We start from the raw sequence: 26,919 nt of genomic DNA on the forward strand, positions 1-26,919 counted from the left end.
CCTGCACGGGGCAGACTGAGTCCTGATCTGATGAGAGGCAGACACAGGGGGTTACTGATCGCAGATCAGTTAGTGATCGCTGGGGAGGACAGATGTAAACAAAGAGCAGGGGATGTAATCAGGCGGGGGGTATGAGGGCAATCGAGGGCCTGGGCAGGTGATCGGTTACCCCCGCGGGGCAGTTAGGGTCTGCTCTGATGGGTGGGGGTGCTAAGGGGTGATGGACAGGTGATAGACAGGTGATCAGAGGGGGATCAGAGGGGGATCAGGGGATAAGGTAGCTGTATACAGATGTATACAGTATACAGGGGGGTAGTCTGGGATGGGGTCTGGGGGTGATCTAAAGGTAGGGGGGGGGATCAGGGGTGATTAGGTGGCAGTTAGGGACCTAAACTAAAGGTCAGCGTCGCTAGTTAGTGGCAGGTGGGGGGGGGGGGGGGGGTTTTGCAGGGGTGCAAGGGTGCTGGGCAGGGGTCTGCTGGGGTGATCAGGGGGGGTATGAGGCCTGGGGTGGTAGATCAGGGACTCTGTGGGCAAAAAAAAACACGTGTGCTGATACTTACAATGTGCTTCCTCCTCGCTAGTGGTCTCTGCAACAATGAGACCACGAGGCGAGGAGGAAGCACGTATAAGGCACTTTGTTTACCTAACAAAGTGCCTTATACCTCCTGATTGGCCTATTGTGCGGATTCCTCCGCTCGCCGGCTCTGCTAAGTGGCCGGCGAGCGGAGACAAAATGCCCATGTAACGATCCCGGGCGGAGGATCGCGTCACGGATGACGCGATCGCTCCGCCCATGCCCTTAGAAGGACCGCCGCCTCTGTGGGTGAGCCGGTCCTTCAGGGCTTCACTTCCCGGCCGCCTCTGTGCGTTAGGCGGTCGGGAAGTGGTTAAACGACGCAATTCACGATTGCGTCCAACCGAAGCCTCCCACCTGAATGCTAATCTATGTAATTCCTGCTAGGTATGGTACAGCAGGCAAAGGGTGTATGACAGTGCACCTGATTGGCTGACTAGCGTCTGCTGGCCAGATAGAGGCAGGATATTGCTCTGACTGGAAGTTAGCAATTGTGTTTGTTGCAGTTGGCAAAAATTTAGTCACGTAATAAAATACAAAAATGTGGGATGAAAGACACGTTGAACAGAGGCGCTGGGAACAGTTGGCTCCAAATACAGCAGCGCCAACTTCTAGAACAACATGGATGTATTTGGACTTTGTACGGTAGGGAGAGAAGCGATAGGGAGATCGTGGTTGGCGGGTTGGTCCAATGCTCGTCTGCACGGTCAGTGTTGAGGCAAGGTTTTCCTCATGTGAGTCAACCGGGGGGGTCAAACCAGGACTCCAGATTGGCAGAGTATGTGAACAGGGTTGTAAAACAGATACGTTCTATGGTTTTTTTTGTGGTTATGTGTTAGTTGATGGCCTCAGATTTGAAAACTGGGCAGGACTCCACCTTGGCCATGCCCCCTTCAACATGGATGTATTGGGATTAAAGTATTGGGGCTGAGATACTGAGCTTCGGAAGTCCAATAAAAAAGTTGATACAAATAATAGCCCTTTGAAGTTCAAAATACAAGCACCTTGAATACCCAATGCACCAATACAAAGACTAAACATTATCCAATGGCGTACAGGACACATCATAAATAGACCTGTAGTGAGAGTAGGTCCACTATTAAACAACCAATAAGCACTTTCAAAGCATACATTAATAGGTGACACCAGATTCATCAACATCCAGGTAGCTGTACATATACTTTTTAGAGTGCAAGGTTTTATAGTAGTGTGTGGTTTATCTGGCCACAGCACGTTAACACCTGCCCTTGTCTGATTTAGTTCTCTGCAGGGATGAGCATCGCTCCATTTGTTTGTCAACAAAAGCAGTAGAGTGTTGTACGGTGTTAGCCATCAGTAAAAGGTATCAGGTATCATCCTGATTCAAAACTTCTTGCTTTGTAAAAGAAAAAAAAAAGAGCATTTTAATAAGTTAGGTTATGTGGGAAACAACTGCAGAAAGGTTGCCTATGAATTTTCAGTAGAAGTAAAACCAGTAAAACTTTAGATACCTTTGTCTGTAGGAGCAGAACTGAGGAGACATTCTGTGGATCCTTGACAAGTCCTTCTGGAGAGATGCCAAGAAGTTTGTAAAACTCACAATTCAAATAGAGGCTTTGAATTTTTAACAATAATAACATTTGTAAAGCGCCCATGACATGGCACCTATGTTCGTTTAGAGACATGGAGAAAATCTGAATATTGTCTGAGTATACAGTTAAATAAATAGCTAAAAACAACAATTAAGTCCTTGAATATGTTGTCAACTCGATTCTGTATCTCACAAAAATCTCACGTTTTGGTAATTATTTTATTATAACTTTTCATGGGACAACACTGAAGATATGACACTTTGAAACAATGTAAAGTAGTCTGTGTACAGCTTGTTTAACAAAGTAAATTTGTTGTACCATCAAAATAACTCAACACACAGCCATTTATTTCGTATTTAATTTCTTAACTACTGACAACAAAAGTGAGTACACCCCTAAATGAAGAATGTCAAAATTGTGCCCAATTCCACATTTTTCCTAACTGGGGGTCATGTGTTGTTTAATGAAAATATATAATAAAATATTTACAAAAATGTGAGAAGTGTACTCACTTTTAGAAGATGCTGTATATTCAAAATGTCCAAATGAGGATTGAAAGGTCATCTTAAACCCATCTATTTTCCAGACATGAACAAGATTATACCTTATAAATTGAACTTAGTGAATGTTTTGCAGAGTCTCTAAAAAGGGTTGGGAATGAGTAGGAATAGGTATCTATCCTTCACAGTGAACCTGTCTTGTTAAAATCATTTCATTTGCATAGTAAAGACACAGATTAGAGACGAGGATGGTATTGACAATCTTCTAAAGAAAGCAAAGGTCAGGCCAAACCCAGCTGCACAGGTTCTAGCACCTCCACTGCCAGAGAGGAAGTAGAAGAAGTTCACTCACTTGCAGCTTAAAAGAAGGAAGCATCAAAGTCATATGAACGCAGTGTGAAAGGCAAATGAGTGAACACCCCATGACACTGTCCACTGCTTTGGGTGCTGAAGTGAGGTGTGCAGGAGAATTCAAGTTTCCTAATTAATTCACCCAAATTCAAACACCAACACTATTGACTACTTTTCATTGTATCAAAGTGTCATATATTCAATGTTGCCCCATGAAAAAATATAGAGTAATAAAATATTGACAAAAATGTGTGCGGTGTACTCACTTTTGTGAGCAACTGTATATTGTTCTTGGCTGTATTTATACAGGATCTCTTCCAGTCATCTTTTTTACAAGCTAAACATGTCCAGTTTCTCTAACTTTTCTTGGTAAATGAGACCTTCCACCCTCCATGAATTTACACACACGTGACTTATACAGAAGAAATAATATACTAGCATCTCATGATTTTATTTCCTATTTTATGCATCGTAGAATCTATTTGCTTTAGATGTTGCTGCTTGCCATCAAAGTTTCCAACATTTGCATTTTCAAAAACATGAAAAACATTTTTCTCTTATAAGCTTATTATCTCATGCCATAATTCAAGCCTAATGAGCTGTCTCAATAGTTTTAATCTTCTGGGGCAGTGTTGGACCGTGAGGTGGAATAACTAAGGAAATCCACCTGCTGGCCAAGGAGTAGAGACCCTGTGTTATCACTCTCAATGGAAACTTGTAGCAAGTCTTCACTGTGAACAGCAACACCTGATTACTGCTGCTTGGCCAGCAAGTGGATTTCCTCAGCTTTCCCACCTCCCAGTCCGATACTGTTCAGGTGTCTTCTTAAAATCCTGACTGAAGATCCCCCCACACCCCATTCACTCCATTGCACTATTCAGCACTACTGAGAATGGAGCTACACCATACGCATCCGGTAATCTACCGTAATTCAAGGGCTCTCTAGTGATCCACTGATCTGGGCCAATGACAATCCTAATGATTGCATGGCACTGTCTTTTTAATTGGATCAGTTGATTGCCAACTGCATTATGCAATTGCTAGTCCTTAACACTTAATAGTGTTTTTGTAACTGAACTGCTCTTCCATCCTGGTCTGGTATGCTGGGGAGGCTCCCCATGCTAATGAGGTTTTTGCATTTGGCACTGTTATTGGCCTGAGGAAGCGGCTTAGACCCGTGAAATGTGTTGCCTGTGCTTAATAATAAAAATCTTTTGTTGTTACAAAGATTTAGCTATTTGAGATAAGCTACCTTACTTTCTTTCGTTTTTATTTGCTTTTAAAGAATTTTATACACACCAGGGCGCCCCTTTCACCCATATTGTGCTTATATACCCCCCGACATATCCTGTTGGATAGGTTCAGACAGACTGCATGTGGTTCACACCACAGGGGACAACTGTCGATTTTCCTAAGAGAGCTGACTGGACCACCCCGAGTGAAGTCCGGTGTATGGTCTCCACTTGCTTCTTGCCTTTGGTTGCCCCTCTGCAACCCGCCTTTGTGAGTAGTTTTCATTATACCACTTATAGACCTTATACTAAAACGTATTACACTATTGGGCTCCTGTCCTTTTTGTGTTTCCTGTGTCTTTTCTCCAGGGTGTCAAGGCACCCCTACCATACCACAAACTACAGAAGATCAGTTCAGCTGAGAGGAAAAAATTGATTCCCCCTCTGGACCTCCTCTACAACTTTAGACTGTGCTCCAGAGCATTGAGGATTGCCAACAATCCCTTACACCCAGTCTTCCACTTCCTCAGTCGGCTCCACTCAGGACGGAGGTTTCGGTCCATCTCCACCAGTACCTCAAGGCACAGGAACAGCTTCTTCCATTCAGCTGTCAACTCTCTGAACTCTCTGAACTCTCTTGACTCCAGAGGATTCGGTTCAAGCTCTTAACTCTAACTTAAAAAGCTCTCCACAATCTCTCTCCTGTGTACACTTCCTCACTAGTTTCCAGGTACCAACCTAACTGTGATCTGCACATGACCTTCTATTATCCTCCTCTAGAATCACCATCTCGCATTCACATGATATACAAGATCTCGCACGTGCTTCACCTCTTCTCTAGAATCCCCTGCCACAACACATTTGTCACTCTACAACCTTTGATATCTTCAAACGTGCCCATAAAACACTTTTTCCATCAAGCATACGCTCTACCTTAGGCCAGTTCAACTCTGGCCAAGTTGTACTTCCTATCAGATAGCCTAAAACACACTGCTACTAGGTATGAATATTATACAATACCCCACCTCTTGTTTCCCTCCTATTCCTTTAGATTGTAAGGTCGCAAGGGCAGGGCTCTCTCACCCTTTTGTGTTTTGGATTTTCTTACACATTATTCATATTAATTATGTCACTGTTGTTACCAATTCTGTACTTTGTACTGATTCTGTATATTGTAGCAACTCTGTATTTTGTACACTAGTGTATACCATTGTCTGTATTATTTTGTACCCCATGTTTGTTTCTTACTTTGTACAGTGCCACGGAATATGTTGGCGCTTTATAAATTCATCTAAATAATAACTTACATTTTTAAGGCCTGGTTATGCTGTCCACTAAGTGTAGAAGAAGTATCTTGAGGAGGTTTTAAACCTCAACCCATCCATGTAGTCAAGACCATTTTGTACATAGAGATACAAACATACAGTATATAGAAAGAGAAGAGTAGAAATGCAATGCCTGCAACAGGTGAGCAATCCAAAGTACTCACACACAAAGGGAGTGTTCACTGAATTAACTGATCCTTTGATTTTTCTGTCTCTTTCGACTGTCTCTGTGTTCCCATTGCTCCTGGGAAGATCATGCCACTGACTAGTCATACATATCCAATGGATCCATCTATCTACTCAAATTCTGACACTGTATTTTATTTATCAACTTTTAATGGACAGAGGCTGCTCTATACAGCAATCCTATGCATCTGATTGCTGCCTTTTCGTGTAACCCTTGTGAGACAGTATGCCTCAGTGCTCAGTACTACAGGACAGAGGAGTCTCAGTAAAAGAGACTAAAGCCTGTCTACAGACAGTAACTGTGTCCCATAACAACCAGTTTCTCTCTTTCATGTTCCTTGTGCAGTGTGGCAAAATGTAAGAGAGAATGTTAATTAAAGCAAAGTGCAACTTAAACAGAATACCTTTCAGATTACTTGTGATATTAGGTGGTATATATAAAACAGGAGGATTTTTCTACTACCAGTAAAAGCTGATGGGTAGGCCGTTTTGCCCTGCACTGAAATACAGAAATTGCTATTGATTTACTTAAAGGACAACTGTACACAGGTATATATGGAGGTTGCCATATTTATTTCCTTTTAAACACTACCAGTTGTCTGCTTCTAATACTTTTAGCCATAGACCATGAACAAGCATATGCAGATCGGGTATTTCCAACATCATTGTCAGATCTGTCAAGATTATCTGCATGCTTGTTCTGGTGTGATTCAGACTGTATGTCAGAAGGAAATATTCTAAGTTGAACAAGTCACTAAGATCCTCTGCCTCTAATTATCAGTAAAAACTTACTATGTATATACACAGTATATACATAGTACACACACACACACACACATATATATATATATATATATATATATATATATATATATATATATATACTGTATATTGTTACAAGCATCTGAAAAAACATGAAATTACATGGAATTCCACAAGGGCATTGTTATTCATGGTCGTACCCTAAGATAATAATAGTATCCATAACATAGAAGATGTATCAAAATTAATAAGTTATAGGGAGCCTAGGTAACAATCAGTATAAATCTTTAATTACTCATATATCAAAAAAACACAGTCTCAGTTTCATTTCACCTATAATGCTGGGGATACACGGTACGTTTCTGTACCGTGTATCGACCAGCTGATCCGGCCAGCTGATAATATTCAGCTGGCCCGATCATGCCGCTCGACTCCCACCCGCTCGATCCCCGCCAGCGGACAATGGCAGGGAATCGAGCGCTGATAAGTAAGCGCCGGCGGGGACGGGCGTCAATCGATCCACGTGCACGCGCGGACGAGCGGGGACGCGGCTGGGGTCGATCCGGCGGCTAATCGGCCGCCGGATCGACCCGTGTATTCCCAGCATTATACATGCTGGATCGCATAATTACCAGGTCAGAAATGCGTGCAGTGGGCATTTTGGAAATTGTGACCGCATTGCAATGGAATCAAGATTGTGATTCACATTGGAAAAGCCCTAAGCGATCTAGTTAGAGAAAAATAGAAGTAGTTCTTTGCAATGTACAACCTGCTGATGGTAGTAGTACACAGCACGGGGGTAGTTACAGAACGTCATGGAGAGAACGTGCCCAGCTCAGTTCCGAGGCAGCCTTAGTGGATTATTAGTCACCTACAAAGACCTTATGACTCTGTATGCAGGACAATTGTTACAAAGCATTACTAAAATTGGTGTCGATTTTACTTACTGTCTAAAGCTCTACTTTAACATGAAACTTTACTTATATTGTGAAATAAGTCACTCTCTTCAGCTCCATACATTGTTTATTGACAAACATGATTTTGACTTCGGAAAAGTTCTAGGAGGCGTCCAAACGGTCAATGGTATTTTCCAAAAACATATATGTATCTATATATCATCATAAGGCGGGTGTTTGCCTTCCTTAATGAAGACTACTGGAAGGTATAATTAAGACAACAAATTTTTATTCAGCACAGTAGACCGTAATTTCAACTTGCTTACCATATTTTATTCATATAAACACAAAGCCACTCCACAGTGATCCTGATAGAAGTTTAACGTGTTGTGCTCCCCCGTCGCTAGCAACGTTAATATTTGCAGTGCCCTCAATGCACACGGTAACTTTATATTATAGTCATGAAATATACTGGGCAGATATTACTGATATATTTGGCCCACAGCTGAGTCAACATATTAGACTCCACTTATAAATGAAGTATCAATTTAAGGTGGATTGGACCTTTAGGGTCTTTTCAGACTTTGTAAGTTGTATTGCAATCACATTGCAATGCAGCAGAGCCAAAATGTTGCACCACGTGGTAGCAATGTGGTGCGAGCATAAAGTAAGGCATATAAAGTAGCAATCAAAAGTAGGTGAACCCTTTGGAATTATATGGCTTTCTGCACAAATTGGTCATAAAATGTGATCTGACCTTCATCTAAGTCACAACAATAGACAATCATAGTCTGCTTAACCCTTTCGGGACCGGACGCCTAACCCCCCCTTAAGGACCAGGTGTTTTTGCTGAAAGGAGGGGGGGCGTTTGGGGGGTTAGGGCAGCCGGATCCCTGCAGGGTCTTGCTGGGCAGTGTCCTCCCTTTGTTACCAGGTCTCCCCCCCTTCATGCAGATCCCATCACTCCCGTTGCAGACTCCAGCGACGAGTCGCAGCGGACCCCTCTGCTCCGGCCGGCATCTCTGCTCCTACTGCCACTCAGTTCCAGGTTACGGCTTGATGACGTCATCAAGCTGGGACCCGGCTCTGACGTCAGAAAGAGCAGAGATGCCAGCAAGAGCGGTGTGGAGCGCCGTTCATCGCGGGAACGGCAGAGAGGTGAGTGGATCATCTTCTTTCCCCCTACCGCCGCAGCTGTCAAATTGATCACTACGATCCGCTGGCGATCGTAGTGATCACGTGATCAGCAGCCATACGCGATGGCTGCTGATCACTGAGGGGAGATGTCAGCTGTCATATGACAGATTAATCTCCCCTCTCCGGTGCGCACGATCATGCATCAGAGCGGTTCCTTAACGCGGACGTTGAATCAACGTCCAGTCAGGGTGGCTGCACCACCTGCTGGACGTAGATTCAACCTACGTCGGTCCCAAAAAGGTTAAACTAATACCACACAAATAATTAAATGTTTCCATGTTTTTATTGAACACACCATGTAAACACTCAACAGTGCTGATGGAAAAGGTATGTGAACCCTTGGATTTAAGAACTGGTTGAACCTCCTTTGGCAGCAATAACTTCAACAGAAGTGTTTCCTGTAGTTGCAGATCAGACGTGCACAACGGTCAGGAGTAATTTTTGACCATTCTTCTTTACAAAACTGACTCAGTTCAGTACAATGCAATGTAAAAACACATGTTGCCCTGTTAATGCACAGCATGTTGTGTGTTACTGCATCAGACCACACCACACTAGATGTAGAAGCCCAATAGGAATATCATTGCATCTCGTTGCAATGACGTTGTCCATTGTGACACAATGCAACAGACTTAGGCCCATATGCAATTCACTTTTTCACCTGAGTGTTCTCCTAGGTGATATTTTCACAACTTGAAATACAATCCCATTTAAACCATCAGCAAGCAAGAAAATGCACAATAATTTTCATAGTACATTTCTACCTACTTTTTGGTATGTTTTCAATTGCAAAGTGCTGAAAAGTTATTCTAAGTAGAATATGAAAAGCTATCTCCTAAGAGAAAACTCAGAAGAAAAAGTGAATTGCATATGGCCATTAGTGTGAATGGGCCCTTATAGCCCAAATCCAGGCATACATCTAAGGCCCCGTTCACACTTGCGGTTGTCAGCCAAACGGACCGGATGGCCTGACCGGATCCGGACCGGTCAGGTTGCATCAGGTGTTCATCCGGATGCGATCCGGATCCGTTTGGCAAAAGTATCGTAAAAAAAAAAAAATGTTGGGGTCTGGGAGGTCAGCAGAAGGGGGACCTGTGGAATCAGGCCCTCTGCTGTTTAGCACTCACCTCCACCTCCAACATGCTGCCAACATCTCCAGCTCGTGCTGCTCCACTCCAAAATGCTTGCCCATGTGTCCCCGATCCAATATCGCCGCAACAATCCTCATAGGAAGTGGGGTAGAACATCCGGATTTTTTGCCAGTGTGTTGTGCGCTCTCCGGTTCTCATTGGTTTCCATTGGCCGGATGGTGCAGTCCGGCTCCGCCCCGGATACGGCTGCCGGAGGAGCCGGACCCAAAAATAGCGCATGTTGGAACGGACACCGGAGTCCGGATCCGGTCCGGCTCCGGTCCGGACGAAACGGACGCATGTGAACCGTGGCATAGACTTACATTGCTATGCCGTGCGTCCGTTTCGTCCGGCCAGCATGCGGTGCGGCTCCGGCACGGCTATTCCGGATAGCCACCGCTAATGTGAACCGGGCCTAAATGCTCCATCTTACAGTAGTGATGGTCATGTCTAGGATAACTCGTTATTATTTAGTACTAGCTGATTGCCCGGCGTTGCCCGGGTATGTATTTGGCTGGTGTTGGCTCCGCCCACTTTTCCTAACCCTAAGACACAATTACTCAATGACAAAGTTTTTGAGCTTTGTGGTCTTTGGCATCAATAATTTGCATTGAAATGAAAAAATCTGATTGGCTCTTTGTGGCTCCACCCCCTTTTCTGAATTTGAACCCCAGTCACCTAATGACTAACTGTACCAGGTTTGAGGCCTGTGCCATTAACAGTGCAAGAATGGTAGCAATTAAATATTCCCCTTGAAAAGCAATGGGTGACGTTTGATTCACTTTTGTAGGCTCCACACATTTTTCTGAATACCGTGTTTCCCCAAAAATAAGACAGTGTCTTATATTAACTTTACTTGAAATTTCATGCAATCGTAATTAGCAGATTACGATTATCAATAAATCTAACATAATAATTTTTTTTTAAATTTTCTCCCTGGGGACTCAAAGCGATGTGACCCTGCGTTCTGCAGTCTCAAAGGCTCCGGAAAAGTGGTGGATTTTTAGCCTTTTCTTAAAGCTGTCCAGAGAAGGAGCTCTGCCTCTCACATTTATTATGGAAGTGAGTTCCATAAATTAGGGGCTGCATAGGAAAAGGCAGATGAAACCATGGCCCAGCTGAAAGGCAGGGGTCACACTTTTTGGGATTCACACATGGTTTACTTGCATGTAGAATTGCTCCAGATGTGACAGCCCATGTTATTCAATGGGCTGGCTCACATTAGTGCGGTTCCCTCCTTGGGGGGGAAAAGCGTACTGCCTGCACTACTTTTTTTGCACACCGCATGCAATTCCCATTGCCGACAGTTAGCAGTAGTCAGCTGTGAGTTGACGCATACGGAAAATACATTTTAGAGACAAGAAAATCATCCTTAGACAACGCAGTCATTGTGATCCCTTTCCTCAACCCAAGTGTGATCCCTTCCCTCAAAGTCTGTGCAACAGGAAGTGGCTGGAAAAGACTACTGATCAGCTGATCAGACAGACTCTGCATGAATGAAAAGGCATGTTCTGCCACAGAATCCCCTGCACGGGAATAGCAATATATTATTTGGACCTGGAACTGGACTTCAAAGGTCTGAGTGTTCTGCGATCTATAATTCCAGAAAACCCGACTAGCTTCCGGCCCCGTTTCTATTCTGTGAATTTTCTATTCATGCTGCTTTGTGTAGCTGTAAATTACTTGGCACATACAAATATTCACATAGCCTAGATTTAAAATGGCATTATGTAAAAATAGCAAAGCTGCTACCACTTCCACCCTCTAGGTAGCGACTGCATGATGACTTGCTGCTGCAGTTGAGTGCTGACCCATAAAGTAAGTTCAAATTGTAGATGCATTTCCATATCCTTGGCATCCTGCTCAACTCTCTAATACCACTTACTAAGAAGCAAATGCTGAATGATGCTCTGACTCACCAATAGAAAGGGAAAAAACAACTTAGTTTTATTAATATTAAACCTAATGTATGCTTCAAACACAGAGAAGCTAATTTATCAAGGCAGATGAAAAGAAAACTGGAACTGGGGTGCATCAGGCCAGTCAGAATCCTTATTTCCCTTACAGGCTGAACGGTGATTGATTGCCGTGGAAAGCTGCTCCAAATTCTTTGCACTTGTCTTGGTAAATCTGAAATGCAATCTACAGCTGGGAACTTTCCCCACATTTATAAAGTACAATGACCATCCCCTACAACAGACATAGGCAAAGCCATTCTACAAGCTGTCCAACCAATCAGGATTACCTCCTAGTGGAGTGACTGTTCCAATTTTGATTTCTAATTCCTATTAATTATGAACTGGTGATTGGATACTTTTGTACCTGTCAGTTCACAAACTGTTCTGTGCTGCAAAGTTAAACATTAGGCCCCTTCCCCACACTTATGGTAACACGTAGGTGGCTATTGCAACACACAGCACGATGCGATTCTCACCCATGCAATTGTGATTTATTATAATTGTAGAAAATTGCAATGCGTTTGCATGTACTTGCTGTGAACCACGCATTGTGATTCCGTGGTTAATTGCAATGCATGGAAGAAAACATCAGACAGTGCAGCCTATGCCCTTTTGATGTTCCTGCAGATCTCATCACTGTGTGTTCCTAAAAAATGCGATTAACAACGCACAAGTGGGGAAGAAGCCTTATCTAAAGACTGCTCACTAGGTTGGCACAAGCCCATAGCTCTTACTTCTACCATTACAGGTTTTCCTAATGTTAATGAATGGAAGTAGTGGAAATAGTGCTGTGATCCTGAGCAGGTAAAGGGTACCAAAAGTGGAATAAAAGTCAGCAGTTTAACTTACCTTCTTCCAACCCTCTGCAGTTCTTCTGTGCTCTCACTATCATTCCGCGCTCCTCTATTGAGCTGCAGTGCTCCTCCAAAAACTAGCCGACTTGACCAGTCATGGGCTACTGCATATGCATGGCCCGGGCTGCACACCTCCTTGATTGCACTACTGTAGCTGGAAGCGTTATGTACATGTACAGTAGCAGTTCTTACGTACTCCACAGGCACAAAATGCTCGCATCCACAGAAGCGCGATCAGGAGGTATGCAGCCCAGGGCCGTGTATGCACCTGTCAGAAGGGGGCTGCAGCAGAACGGAGGAGCGCGGAATGACAGTGAGGGCACAGGTGTGCAGGGGGCTGGAAAAAGCCGCAGGTAAGTGAAACTTTTATTCCACGTAAGATTCCCTTTAGAGCCCTTTTACAATATGGCATTGCGGTTAGCTATTTTACCGCAAGAGGCCGCTAAGTCAATGAACGTCTATGGAGACTTTTTATGTTAAGTGACAAGATGCAACGGAAGTATTCAGATCGCTGTAATCCCATTGCAAAGTCAACAGTGCGTTACCACATGATCCATGTCTACCACACGGATTATGCAGTAATGCAAGTCTATGGCGACGCAGTCAAGCGTAAATGACGGAACAGTGAGCCTGCGCGGACCAAAGGAATACCGGTGATGTACTTCCTGTCCAACAGGGAGTACATCACTAAATGAGAGCGGCCCTATGGATATGACACTGTCAGCTCACTCTGACCCAGAGTCATTTAAAGTACTGATTCGTGAGTGTGGTTATCCCATGGCAGGGTGCACACAAATGCCTCTGTTTAGTGTTAAAGTTAAAATTAATCACTATTTGAAATGCAAAACAAATGGCTGACTATATTTCTGCAGTTCCAGATAATGAGGCAGATGTAGGTGAAACTGATAGTAAGGTGCCCACTAAACATTGATATAGTTTATCACCACACCACCATCATCACACCAGCCTGCCACCACGGTTCCACGATTCACAGGGTTCCAAATTGCATCTTAAAACAAGCTTTATATTGAGGCTTTATCCCACTATTGTCCAAGGTTAAGAGGCTGATGTTTGATGCTAAAAAGCTAAAAATCTTTCCAGTGCCAAGACTGGATGGTGGCTGAATGGTGTAATGGTTAAGGGCTCTGCCTCTGACACAGGAGACCTGGGTTCGAATCTCGGCTCTGCCTGTTCAGTAAGCCAGCACCTATTCAGTAGGAGACCTTGGGCAAGTCTCCCTAACACTGCTACTGCCTATAGAGCGCGTCCTAGTGGCTGCAGCTCTGGCGCTTTGAGTCAATCAGGAGAAAAGCGCAATATAAATGTTCTGTGTCTGTGTCTGTGTGCATGAACAAAATCTCAGGAGGCATCGAAAAGCTTCAAGGAGGGCAATAATAAAATAATAATAATAATAATTAGAATGAGGGGTGTTATTGTGTGCTATATAATCAAGAAGTCGCTAATGAAAGACATATAAAGAGCACTAATGAGGAACACTATAATGAGTGGTACAACAGAATACCCAAGCAGCTCAGGGTGACCTAGGACCACTAGGAAAGCATAGGGGACTAAAAGAGAAGAAAAAAGCCCTCCTTCTACAAAGCAATGCTTAGTGTAATTTGCCCTAAAACAGAAGGTACAGTATTTGCGATTATTCAGCTTTAAGTATAGGGGATTTTAACATTCCAAATGGTTCTGGGTCACTCTGAGCTGCTTGGGTATTCGGTTATACTGGTCCAAGCCCTATCCCATAGAGCCATATCAATCCCTGCCATGCACTAATGAGGATGAACAGTCCGAAACAAGCTGTCTGCATGTTGGGTTGATGTGGCTCTGTAAAATGTATGATGTAGTGGTTCTGGATGTAAGCCTGGCTCCTGGGGCATAAAGAGATATTTTGCATATTCAGTAGTGATGCATTGTGGGAGACCACGGTCACTCACTTAAAGTGAACCCAATGTGAAAATAAACTGATGAGATAAACAATTATATTCATCCTCTTACTCCTAAAAATGACTTTTTTTAGACATCCCAGGATTTTATTTTATATTTAAGCATTTAGAAAGTAGTTTGAATGTTTTGTTGTCTCTGCACAGTTGCAGTCTATTAAGTGTCCCTAAATGAAAATACATAAACTATATTGACCTTTTCTCTCTCCCTCTGCGCTCAGAAATATGTAGAAAAATGTATTCTGCCAGGAAAACTTTTATAGCTGTAATTTCTCTTATCAGTGATGTTTACTATATTCCTGACAAGGTACTGAAAAGACAAAAGCTGCCACTTCCATCCTTAAAAATTACCTATTTTAGGCAGCAAAATAAAACAAGTAAAAGACCCTGGTTATTAATGTTTAGTACTGTACATACACATGTTTATCTCATCATGTCACATGTCGCCTCGCGTACACTTTAAAGCGGAATTATCACAAATACCTTCTGTTTTTAGAAGGCAAATTACACTATAATGAATGATGCATCAATAGGGGTACTATAGTTAAGTTTGTGGGTTGTCCCTCTTTTTCACATGGTGCTATGTATGCATCACATTAAGGGCTGTGACCCACTAGGCGTGCTTTGGCATCGCTTGCCGTTCGGCAAACCACTTTGCCTATGGATTCTGATGAGGATGGTTCCATTGGCAGAAACACTGCTTGCAGCAGTTTGGTAGCGATCTTGGAGCGATTGCATCAGTGACTACAGTAGCCAAATTGCGATTGCTCTGGGAAATTGCTGCACTTCCACGATTATACTAATAGTGGGACACTTGAAAAGCAGGGATGGTTGTAGGTAAAGCAGGGTCCATGGCTATAACGTACCTTCACTTTTTAGTCCTGGACTGACAGGAAAGTGGTGAACTCCACAATTCCTGACTCAAGTATTATTATTTATTTATTTAATTTATTTATTTATAAAGCGCCAACATATTCTGTGGCGCTGTACAATGTAAGAAAACAAACAAGGGATACATAATGATACAGACAATGATCAGGGACTTCCCAGTGCCCTAGGCCCGGTACCACCAACCGCCCCCCCCCCCCCCCCCCCACACACACACACACACACACACACACACACTCAGGGTGCATACACAAATCAGACCATAGTCTTTGGAAAATGAAGGATCACAGACCAATGTTACCCCCTTCCATGTAGTATGAGGGCCATACCTACAAAGTCTATTCTATTGAGCTGAACTCCCCATCAGATAGAAATCTTTGCAAGATGCTGCACACAAAGATGCTGTGCACATGCAACAGATCAGTATCTGCAAAAGATCTGTTCCTGCAAAAGATCCGTTTCTGCAAAATGCATTCATAGTCTATGATATCTGCAGATCCTCATACACACCTTGTTTAACAAACATTCATCTGCAGATCAGATCCACCAGGATGGATCTTCAGATCTGCAGATGATTGTCTGATCTGCAGATAATTGTCTGTTAAACAAGGTGTGTATGAGGATCTGCAGATATCATAGACTATGAATGCATTTTGCAGGAACGGATCTTTTGCAGGAACAGATCTTTTGCAGATATTGATCTTTTGAACGTGTTCAGCATCTTGCAAAGATTTTTATCTGATGGGGAGTTCAGCTCCATAGAATAGACTGTGTAGGTATGGCTCTCGGACTCCATGGAAGGGGGTAAAATTGGTCTGTGATCTTTCATTTTCCAAAGACTGTGGTCTGATGTGTGTATGAGCCTTTAGGAAAATGAAAGATCACAGACCAATTTTACCCCCTTCCATGTAGTATGAGAGCCATACCTACACAGTCTATTCTATGGAGCTGAACTCCCCATCAGACAGAAATCTTTGCAAGATGCTGCACACAAAGATGCTGTACACATTCAAAAGATCAGTATCTGCAAAAGATCTGTTCCTGCAAAATGCATTCATAGTCTATGATATCTGCAGATCATCATACACACCTTGTTTAACAGACATTCATCTGCAGATCCGATCCACCAGGATGGTTTTTCAGCTCTGCAGATGATTGTCTGATCTGCAGATGAATGTCAGTTAAACAAGGTGTGTATGATGATCTGCAGATCTCATAGACTATGAATGCAATTTGCAGGAACGGATCTGTGGCAGGAACAGATCTTTTGCAGATACTGATCTTTTGTGTCTGTACAGCATCTGTGTGTGCAGAATCTTGCAAAGATTTTTTCTGATGGGGAGTTCAGCTCCATAGAAAAGACTGTGAAGGTATGGCTCTCATACTACATGAAGGGTGGTAAGATTGGACTGTGATCTTTCTTTTTCCAAAGACTATAGTCTGATATGTGTATATGAGCCTTAACGATCACTTGTTTGCAGGATACCTATGAATGTTTTCTCTCTGAAAAATGATGAATGATTGTTTTTCCTGTTAGAGCAGTGAGTCCCTAATGCCTGGTACGCACCAGATAGATGGGTTGAATCGATTTTCCGATCACTTATACAAAGTCGATTAGAAAAATGATCAGAAATCAGATTAGACCTGTCAGAAATAATCAATTTGAACCCATCTATCTGATGGCAAATTGCATGGTGTGTACCAGGCATGAAGTAGCAGAGCGGCATTCATCTCCCTCTCTGCTCTTCTGTAATCACAGATCTGTTGCATTTATTTTATAGTATTTATTGTACTGATTCTTTCACAGGTGTTTTTTTACTGTTTGCCAACACGGTACAAATATATTTTTTTTTTATTTTTAGTGTATGTTATTACTTTTGGTATACAAAACAAAATGTAACAATACAAAAGTATACAACAGTACATTTGTAATTATAATTATAGAGAAGTTGTCTATCTCATACTAGACTACTGCTGCCTTTAAAATGAGCCAGCAAGGGGTTAAGATTTAGCTTAGAAGGGGCTGCCATAAATCTCTCTAAGGAAAAAAAACCCTTATCTGTTTAAGATTTACAATCCAGGGGGAGAGAGGAGAAGGAATGGCTCAAGTCATTAACAGAATCTGACCAGCAATACATTGTTTAGCCCAGCTTGAGCTGTAAAGTGGAAATAATTCTGTTAAAATGTTTACTTTTACTGGATCAGAAATTGTCTACATTGTGATCCATGTTTCTCTCACCCCTGGCAATAAACTGAAGCGTGTATGTTCAGTAGATAGCACTGTCTCATCGCACACCACGAAGTAAGGAAAATACACGGAGCTCTGGAATTCTGACTGTGTGTGTGCAGCAAAGCCGGGGCGCTTTGGAGCAGGAGAAATGATTTATTTTGACATGCAGCCTCTTATCTCTCTCAGGTCCTGCCGCCCTTTTATCCTTCTGATTTTTTTCCGCCCTAGGCCGTGACCTTTGTGGCCTTTGCAGAAATCCGGCCCTGACAATGATATACATCAAATATGAACACTGATACAAAATACAGCACTGCTGATTACAATTTGATTTAACATGATGACTAAAATCATATGTATAAATGTCTAACAGTGTGCAAGCAATTAAATTGTTACTATCACTATGTTCCCTATATGCACCGTGGGGTTGTCATGAAAAGTAATTTCGTTGTGTTACACAATGACAATAAAGTGAATTGAAATTAATAACCTTCCATGACACAAAAGGGTGAGAGCCCTGCCCTTGCGAGCTTACAATCTAAAGGAATGGGGTGGAAACAAGAGGTGGGGAAGTATACAGTATATGTACAGGCAGTGCGTAATTAGGTTATTTAGTGGGTGCATGGCCTAAGCTAGAGAATATGCTTGTCGGAAGAGGTGGATTTTGAGGGAGCGTTTAAAGATTTCAAAGGTGGGAGAGTGGCGGATGTGTTGTGGAAGGGCATTCCAGAGGAGGGGTGAGGCACGTGAGAAGTCTTGTACACGTGAATGTGAGGAGGTAATTGTAGAAGAGGATAAAAGAAGCTCGTGTCCAGATCTGAGATTGCGGTTGGGTTGGTATCTGGAGACTAGTGAGGAGATGTACAGGGGAGAGAGCTTGTGGAGAGCTTTGTAGGTTAGGGTTAAGAGTTTGAACTGAATCCTCTCGTTAATTGGTAGCCAGTGAAAAGCTTGACAGAGAGGGTCAGCAGAGGAAGAGCGAGAGGAAAGATGAATGAGTCGAGCAGCAGAGTTCAGTACAGAATTGAGCGGTGCTAGTCGGTTAGTTGGAAGTCCACCAAGCAATATATTGCAATAGTCCAATCAAGATATAATAAGAGCATGTACTGACATTTTGGTTGTGTCATGGGAGAGAAAAGGTCGGATACGTGCTATGTTTTTCAGTTGGAAATGGTAACTATGGGAACCGCTCTCTCTCTATGGCTTCCTGCCTCTTCATCACAGCAGCCGCCGTGGGGCGCGCTGCTGGGAATTACTTTACAAGCGGAGAGGGAAATAATAGAAGATGCGGCGCCAGCTCAGGTGATATCGGCGGCCGAGGGGGAAGGGAGCGGGAGAGGAGGGGGCACTACCTACCTATACTGGGCACTGTACTAGCTATACTGGGGCACTATACTGGGCACTACCTACCTATACTGGGCGCTATACTGGGCACTACCTACCTATACTGGGCACTATACTGGGCGCTACCTACCTATACTGGGCGCTATACTGGGCACTACCTACCTATACTGGGCACTATACTAGCTATACTGGGGCACTATACTGGGCACTACCTACCTATACTGGGCGCTATACTGGGCACTACCTACCTATACTGGGCGCTATACTGGGCACTACCTACCTATACTGGGCACTATACTAACTATACTGGGGCACTATACTGGGCACTACCTACCTATACTGGGCACTATACGAGTTATACTGGGGAACTATACTGGGCACTACCTACCTATACTGGGCACTATACTAGCTAAACTGGGGCACTACCTACCCATACTGGGCACTATACTAGCTATACTGGGGCACTATACTAGCTATACTGGGGCACTATTCTAGCTATACTAGGGCACTATACTAGCTATACTGGGCACTATACTAGCTATACTGGGCACTTTACTAGCTATACTGGGCACTTTACTAGCTATACTGGGCACTATACTAGCTATACTGGGGCACTACCTACCCAACAGCATTTCCTACCCCCGGCTTATATGAGGGTTAATCATTTTTCCCTGTTTTTCAGGTAAAAGTTGGGGGGTCGGCTAATATGTGGGTCGGCTTGCTTGCGAGCATATACGGTAGTTCAGTTTTATTCATATTAAGTTTTAAGAAGCGAGAGGACATGAAAGAGGAAATAGCGGACAGGCAGTCAGGAACCCGTGTGAGGAGAGAGTTAAGGTCTGGGGCCGAGAGGTACAGTTGTGTATCATCTGCATATAGGTGGTATTGGAAACCAAATGAGCTGATTAAGTTACCAAGACCGTGCATGTAGATGGAGAAGAGGAGGGGACCGAGGACAGAGCCTTGAGGTACCCCTACAGACAGAGGATGTGAAGAGGAGGCCTGATCTGAATAAGAAACAGTGAAAGACCTTCCAGAGAGGTAGGAAGATATCCAGGAGAGAATCAGAATCAGAATCACTTTTATTCGCCGAGTACGCTGTTGGCGCCCTTGGAATTGGTTATGGTACACATGGCAAGGCAGAGAGCAAAAAGACATAGGACATACAAACATTCATACATACATACAGGCATATCAGTTAAAAAGCATGGCGTCGGTGCAGAGTCAATGTTGGCGACTGGAGAACTAAGTTGTACACGGACTAAACTGTAGAGGCCCGGATGGGAGGAGTGTTGTTCAGTAGGAGGACTGCCTGGGGGAAAAAGGTGTTTCTTCGCCTCGTGGTTCTTGAACGGACTAGTCTGAAGCGGCGGCCCGATTGGAGGGGCTCAAAGAAGTGGCTTCCTGGGTGGGAGGGGTCTTGGGAGATCCCGCTGGCTCTTTTCATCATTCTGCCTGTGTGGAGGAGGTCGAGAGGGGGCAGAGGTGTGCCAATGATCTTCTCCGCAGCGCTAATTACTCTTTGAAGTTTATACCTGTCCCTGGCGTTAGCTCCCGAATACCAGACAATGATGGAGGAGCAGAGGATGGACTCAACTGTAGCGGAGTAGAAACTGGTGAGCAGATCACGCGGTATGCCAAATTTCTTCAGCTGGCGCAGAAAAAACAGCCTCGTCTGAGCATTCTTCTGAATTCTGGTGGAGTTTTGCCCCCATCTTAGGTCACTAGTTATGGTGGTGCCCAGGAGCCGAACACTTGGTGCCCTGGTGACTTCAGTCTCTCCAATGAGGACTGGTGGAAGGGCAGGAGAGTGTTTTCTGAAGTCCACAATTAATTCAACGGTCTTGGATGCATTGAGGACGAGATTGTTTTGCTTGCACCAGTTACAGATCCTCTCAATCTCGCTGTGGTAGGCTTGCTCATCATTGCTGCTGATGAGACCGATGATAGTTGTGTCATCCGCGAATTTCATGATCTTGACAGAGTCAGCAGTTGAGGTGCAATTGTTGGTGTAGAGAGCGAGGTCCTTTATTCCTATAGATGAAAGGATCTGTAGGAGTAGAGTGTGGTCGACAGTGTCGAATGCTGATGACAGATCTAGAAGGATGAGTATGGAATAATAGCCTTTGGATTTAGCTGTGAGGAGATCATTAGCTACTTTGGTGAGGGCTGTTTCTGTGGAGTGGTTTGGCCAGAAGCCAGACTGGAACTGATCAAGCAAGGAATTTGCATATAAATACTGACTTAGGCTATCATTCATGAAAGTGCTGTCGGTATGGAGAATCAGTGCGGGAAAACACCGCTGGCGGTGTTTTAGACTTCTGACTGCTGATTCATAAAAAAGTATTCAGGTGCGGTAGCAGTGCGGAGATTCCCCGAACTAAGCTGGCGGTAGGCAGGCGGTAGGCTTGCGGAGACACGGAAGCTGCCGAGTTAATACATTTCTCCGTGTTCCGCTCTGCTGCAGCTGCCTGGGAGGTCTGTGTGTCTCCATTCACTTACATTGTTATCGCCACATCAGAGGGAGCGGTAGTTCCCGACCTCACACCGCTTGCGGTGATCTTTATGAATTAACATTTTGCTACATTTTTTACAATAATCACTGCACATTTATCGCTGTGCTCGGTAATGTCAGCTTTTGATGCGGAAGGAGCCTTTATGAATGCAGATTTTGTAAAGTCAGCTGTTTTAAGCATTTCCGCATGCGGAAATGCTTTATGAATGATAGCCATAGTTCAGCATGAACTATGGCTATCATTAATTTAGATGCAAATGGGAGAAGTGACACTGGGCGGTAGTTAGCAAGTTCGGTGGGGCCTAGAGATGTTTTTTTAAGTAGTGGTGTTACAACAGCCCTCTTGAGTGAGGATGGAAAAATTCCAGTGGAGAGGGATAGGTTAAACAGCGATGTTAGGGCAGGGATGAGGGATGTGGATAGCTGTAGAATGAGATGTGAGGGGAAAGGATCCAAAGAACAGGTGGTTAGATGGGATTTGGAGATAAGGGAAGAGAGCAAATGTTTGGAGAGTGGAGAGAAACTGGAAAGAGAGCAGTCAACAAGAGGAGTGGAGATGGAGTTTGATGTCTGCATCGAAAACACACTACGTAATTTTTGCAGTTTTATCTGTAAAGTATGTTGCAAATTCTTCAGCTGATAAGCATGAAGAAGGAGGAGGAGGGGGTGGACAGAGAAGGGAGTTTAAAGTACTGAACAGGCGCTTTGGAATGTGCAAGTGGGAGGATATGAGGGAGGAGAAGTATGATTGTTTTGCAGAAGAGAGAGCGTTTTTAAACTTGTTTAACTCTTTTTTGTAAGTAAGTGAAATCCTCATTAGTATTAGTTTTTCTCCAACGGCGTTCAGCTACCCTAGAGCACCCCTTTAGCTGTTAAGTAGCTTTGGTCAGCCAGGGTTGCCGACTGACACAGTGTGGGTGGACATTGGTGAGGGGTGCGATTGCATCCATGACTTGCATGATTGAGCAGTGATAGTGTGCAGCTGCTGAGTCAGGGTCAGTGAATGGTTGTGTGAGGAGAGGTGCCAAGGCATCAGAGACAGATTGCATGTCTATGTTGCGGTAGTTCCTGGGTGTATATGAGCGTGCTTGAGGCAGGATGGTAGGAAGAGAGGAGGAGAGAGAGAAGTTTAGTAAGTTATGATCAGAGTGCGGGAGAGGAGTATTAGTGAAATCAGTAATAGAACAGAGACGAGTGAATATGAGGTCAAGTGTATGACCATTAGAGTGAGTTGGAGCAGTGGACCACTGAGACAGGTCGTAGTATTACTAAGGATCTTGAAGCCCTTATCCAGTTTACTCCCTATGGAATAATGTCGGCGCTATATAAATACTAAATAATAATAACTGGTCCTGTTAAAATGTTATCCTCCTAACACTCTTAGCAATAGTATTGCTCCTGGGTTAGCTGTGAAACAAAAACTCATTTTGTCATGGAGTTTTCCCTAGAGGTAATCTCTGACTTCATAGCTGTGTAGTAGTAAATGGTATTATGTGTAACAAGGTTAATGCAAGCAGCCATTACCAGTATACACAGAAGAATTGAGGGCAATATCTAGGCTAAATAGTTCTCAGGGCAGGTGTTAAAAACTCCCTTCCCTTCATATTTCACTGTGCTGTGCCTCCATGCCTGTACGCACACATACTCACACACATACCGTATTTCACTACATATCCCAGACCCCAATAATATAACTAACCCTGTTAACGTTCCAGACATAAATGACAAACTCTAGTAAGAGACCAAACCTACATGGCAACAGATCAGGCCCTAATATCAGACAAGGGTTTGAGTCCAAGATAAGCTACAGTATATGGGCATTGGCTTTCTCAAAGTTTGTTTTCCATATAACCTACAATCCAGGATCTAGAAATGCTAAGACCTATGATTCAAGCCCTAAAACCACCACAGATTCCAGTACTGACATTATTTTCTCATTCAAGAGTTTCCTGATGATTCATCCTGATGTTCTCAACAGGATTAAACAGCCAACAAATGAATGTACAGATCAACCTATTGCTGAACTGTCACTAGATTAAGAAATTTTATTTTTATAAAATCTTTCTACCTAAAGAGGCCTGAGCTCCTGTGCTGAAGAGTTGCCATGACAGCATGTTAACAGGTCACTTCGGGCTGAACAGACTCTTGAACTGTTGAAAAGAAAATATTAGTGGTCTTATCTGGCGGAAGATTGTAAAAGCTGTTACAGCCTGACGTATCTGTGCCCGCTCTGAAACCGCTAGAAGAAGACCTTAGATGGTTGGGGTGGTGAGAAATGACTAGTCCATCTGCTTATCCCATCCCCTCCTCTCCCCAGTGGCATGATCTATTTGAATTCTGTAGTGGATTTCTCTCGGTTTAATGGCTATAACACCATTTTGGTAGGCATAGTTAGACTTAGGGTAGGCATAAATATACTAAAATTGGTAATTCCCTGCCCATGGTTGGTATTTCTTCTGCATTTGAGAGAGCCAGCATTTTTACTAAGAAAATACACTCCATGGTCAGCCTGATATCTAACACATGTGTACAATTTACATCTAGATTTCATGTGGAGCTCTGTAGACCTCTGTCCATTCATTTCTCTTATCCAGCCCCCCTCCCTTATCCAATAGGCAAACTGAGCACACTAATCAAACACTCGAACAATAGCTAAATTGTTTCAAATCCTTTCACATTCACCTCTCACGAAAACTGGTGCACCCATTTCTACCGAATTTCCTTATAAAAACTCCTCAGTGAACTCTGCAATCAAGCCACGCTCATACAAGTGCAGGAACATGACCATTGACCACTAAAACATATTCGACAAGCTCTTGTCAAATATGTTCAGAGAGTCCCACCACTGGAAAGGCTATGCAAAATAAATAAATAAATAAAAAATGGCGCTGTAACAATTAGTGCAAAAAATGGACTGCAAAAAAGGAATACCTTGAGAGAAAAGCAAACATTGTGAATAATAGTTTGCCGTGCAACCAGTTTATTATCAAATGAGGTAACTGTGACCTCATTCTAATCAAAATGAGTTGTAGAATGAATTTTGATTTGTCTTTTAGCATGGACTCATGTAATGTAGAAAATAGGTAGGGACAAATTCCATCCATCATTCAAAATACATTTCATAAACTTTTATCAGGTTGGTACCGAACAACAGCTAAGCTACATAAAATCTCCAACTCGGACAACTCGGACTCTCTGCGCATGTGTGTGACGTCACTCATAACGTCACACACATGCGCAGAGAGTGCCCGGCAACGGGAGCGCGATCTAGGACACGCTCCGCCGGGCCAGCGCAGACGTACTACTCCGGGTCATTGCGACCCGGAAGTAGTAAGAGCCACAGCCACATGACAGGTTGGGCAGCCGAACAGTTCGGCTGCAGTTGCGCTAACAGTTCGCCCAACTCTACTTACAGCTACTGGGGATCTCCTTCACATTTGGTGGTACTGTCTGAAGCTAAAGGGTTTCTGTGGTCAGGTAAGGTTGTTAGCGGAGAGAGGTGGGAGAGAGACTAACCCTGACTCCTGAAGTCTTTTTGTTGCATTTATTGCTTTTAGTTTCCCAACCGGTGTGCCACGACACATTCATGTGTCGCGGCAGCACCGGGTATGTGTCGCCGCATTCTCCCGCTCTGCCTCCTCCCTGTGTGTCGGCTCTATCCTTAGCACAGTGTATTAGTGCAGTGCTACAAGAAAATGGCCGCCAACGTCCGCATTTGCAGACATCGTCTGCCATTTTTTTGCAACCTTGCATTAAGTACAACCTGGATGCCGCCATAGGAACAAGCAGGCCGCTCCACCGCCGCGGCCCGTAGAGGTATGTGTGCTCCGTTCACTCTGCTCCCTTTCCTGCTCCATCTCGGCCACTGTGAAGGACCACTTGTGGAGATATATTGAGGTGCTGATGATATTAAGGATAACAGGAACATATTTCCTTCATTTTTTTGACTGTATCATATGGGATTGTCTGTTAGCCAGTCTTCCTGGAATTCCGTATAAAGTGTAAATTACCTATCATTGTCTGCTTCTAATTAGGAGACCCTTAATTAGACAGTTGCTGTGAAGCCTATACAGGTGGTCAGACCATGTTGTCTGAATAATGTCTCAGAGGTGTATTGTGTTTGGGAGCAATTGTCACCTGGACTAGCTGCAGGATGCTTTGAAGCAGATCACACAGGACATCCTGCTGCAATGTGAAAGCCTTAATCAATTGTCACCTGTAACCTGGGGAGATTGGAGGTGAAGGAAGTCTTTTGTTGTGTGTGTGGTACAGTACCCTTTTCATGTATGTAGATCTCTGGAAATCCCATTTATGTCTGAGAACTGAGACAGGAAAAAGCCTTAATCAAGTTTTCACCTGGAGTTGAAAGCCTCACTTCACAATCTTTGATGTATAGACTTTTACCTGGAAATGGAATATGTCTGAGATTTAATTAAAACCTAGTTCCTCCCCTCCCCAAGGAAGTTGCAGCCTCCAGGCGTAGCTCAGAGTATAAAAAGCAGAGGCAGATGCCTAGTGACTATCTGCTCTTGGAGTTAGCGCATAGCTAGAGTTGATCTCGACTTCTGGTCGAACAAGCGGCATGCTCCTGCCGACAACGTTGAGACCTTCAAGTTGGTAACGGTTTTTTAATCCCCATTTTTATTTTACGCAAATATCCGTGTGTGTTATCTTTGTAACTCTTAATTTTGTAACTTTTTTACTTTGTCTTTTTGTAATCTATGTTCTGCATTGTTCTATGTTTTTATGGAATATTAAATCATTATTTAATAAGCTTGACTTCTGCTGTACTAAACTAACACTCATAGCCTAGAAGAGACTGAAGTGTAACCGTGTATAAGTTCATGCCTAGTTGTACGCTTGAGCAACACTACCGTATGAAATTGTAATTGCATTGTGTGTGGGGGCGTTTGTCATACGTTGGCCTAAGCGCGCAGCTGACCCAACGTATGAACAAGGCCAGTGCGAGTAGCGACAGCAGAGTGGCTAACAGTATCGTTCGGAACGACTGTTAGTGGGTCTTTGCTTCACGACAGTGTAAGATTGCAACTGTGTGTGTGTGTGGGTGCGTGGCGTTCCCGTATTTGGCCTAAGCGCAAAGCTGACCCGAATACGAAAACGCGGAGTGCGCGCTGAGGACTCAACAGCAGAGTGGAAGTGTCTAGCGAACAGCTAGTGGTGGCAGTGAGAGGTGTTCTGAGGGGTCCCAGCCTTGTTTTAGCTTGAATAAGGCTGTTCCCCGCTTAATCTGGTCAAACTCGCAGTCGGGAACCGTATACGCAGGCGTGCCGCGGGCCGGTTTCTGACACCACTCTCCTCCTCAGAGCTTTTGAACTGCATGTGGCTGCTGCCCTCAGTCTCCTGCCCATCTGCTGCGCCAGCCAACAGGTGCCTGCTGCCTGTGGTGGGCCCTGCAGCAATGCCTGGTCACAAGCTATCGGCAGCACAGTGCAGTCC

Source organism: Hyperolius riggenbachi, chromosome 9 (genome assembly GCF_040937935.1).
Source record: "Hyperolius riggenbachi isolate aHypRig1 chromosome 9, aHypRig1.pri, whole genome shotgun sequence".
NCBI classification, from domain to species: Eukaryota; Metazoa; Chordata; class Amphibia; order Anura; family Hyperoliidae; genus Hyperolius; species Hyperolius riggenbachi.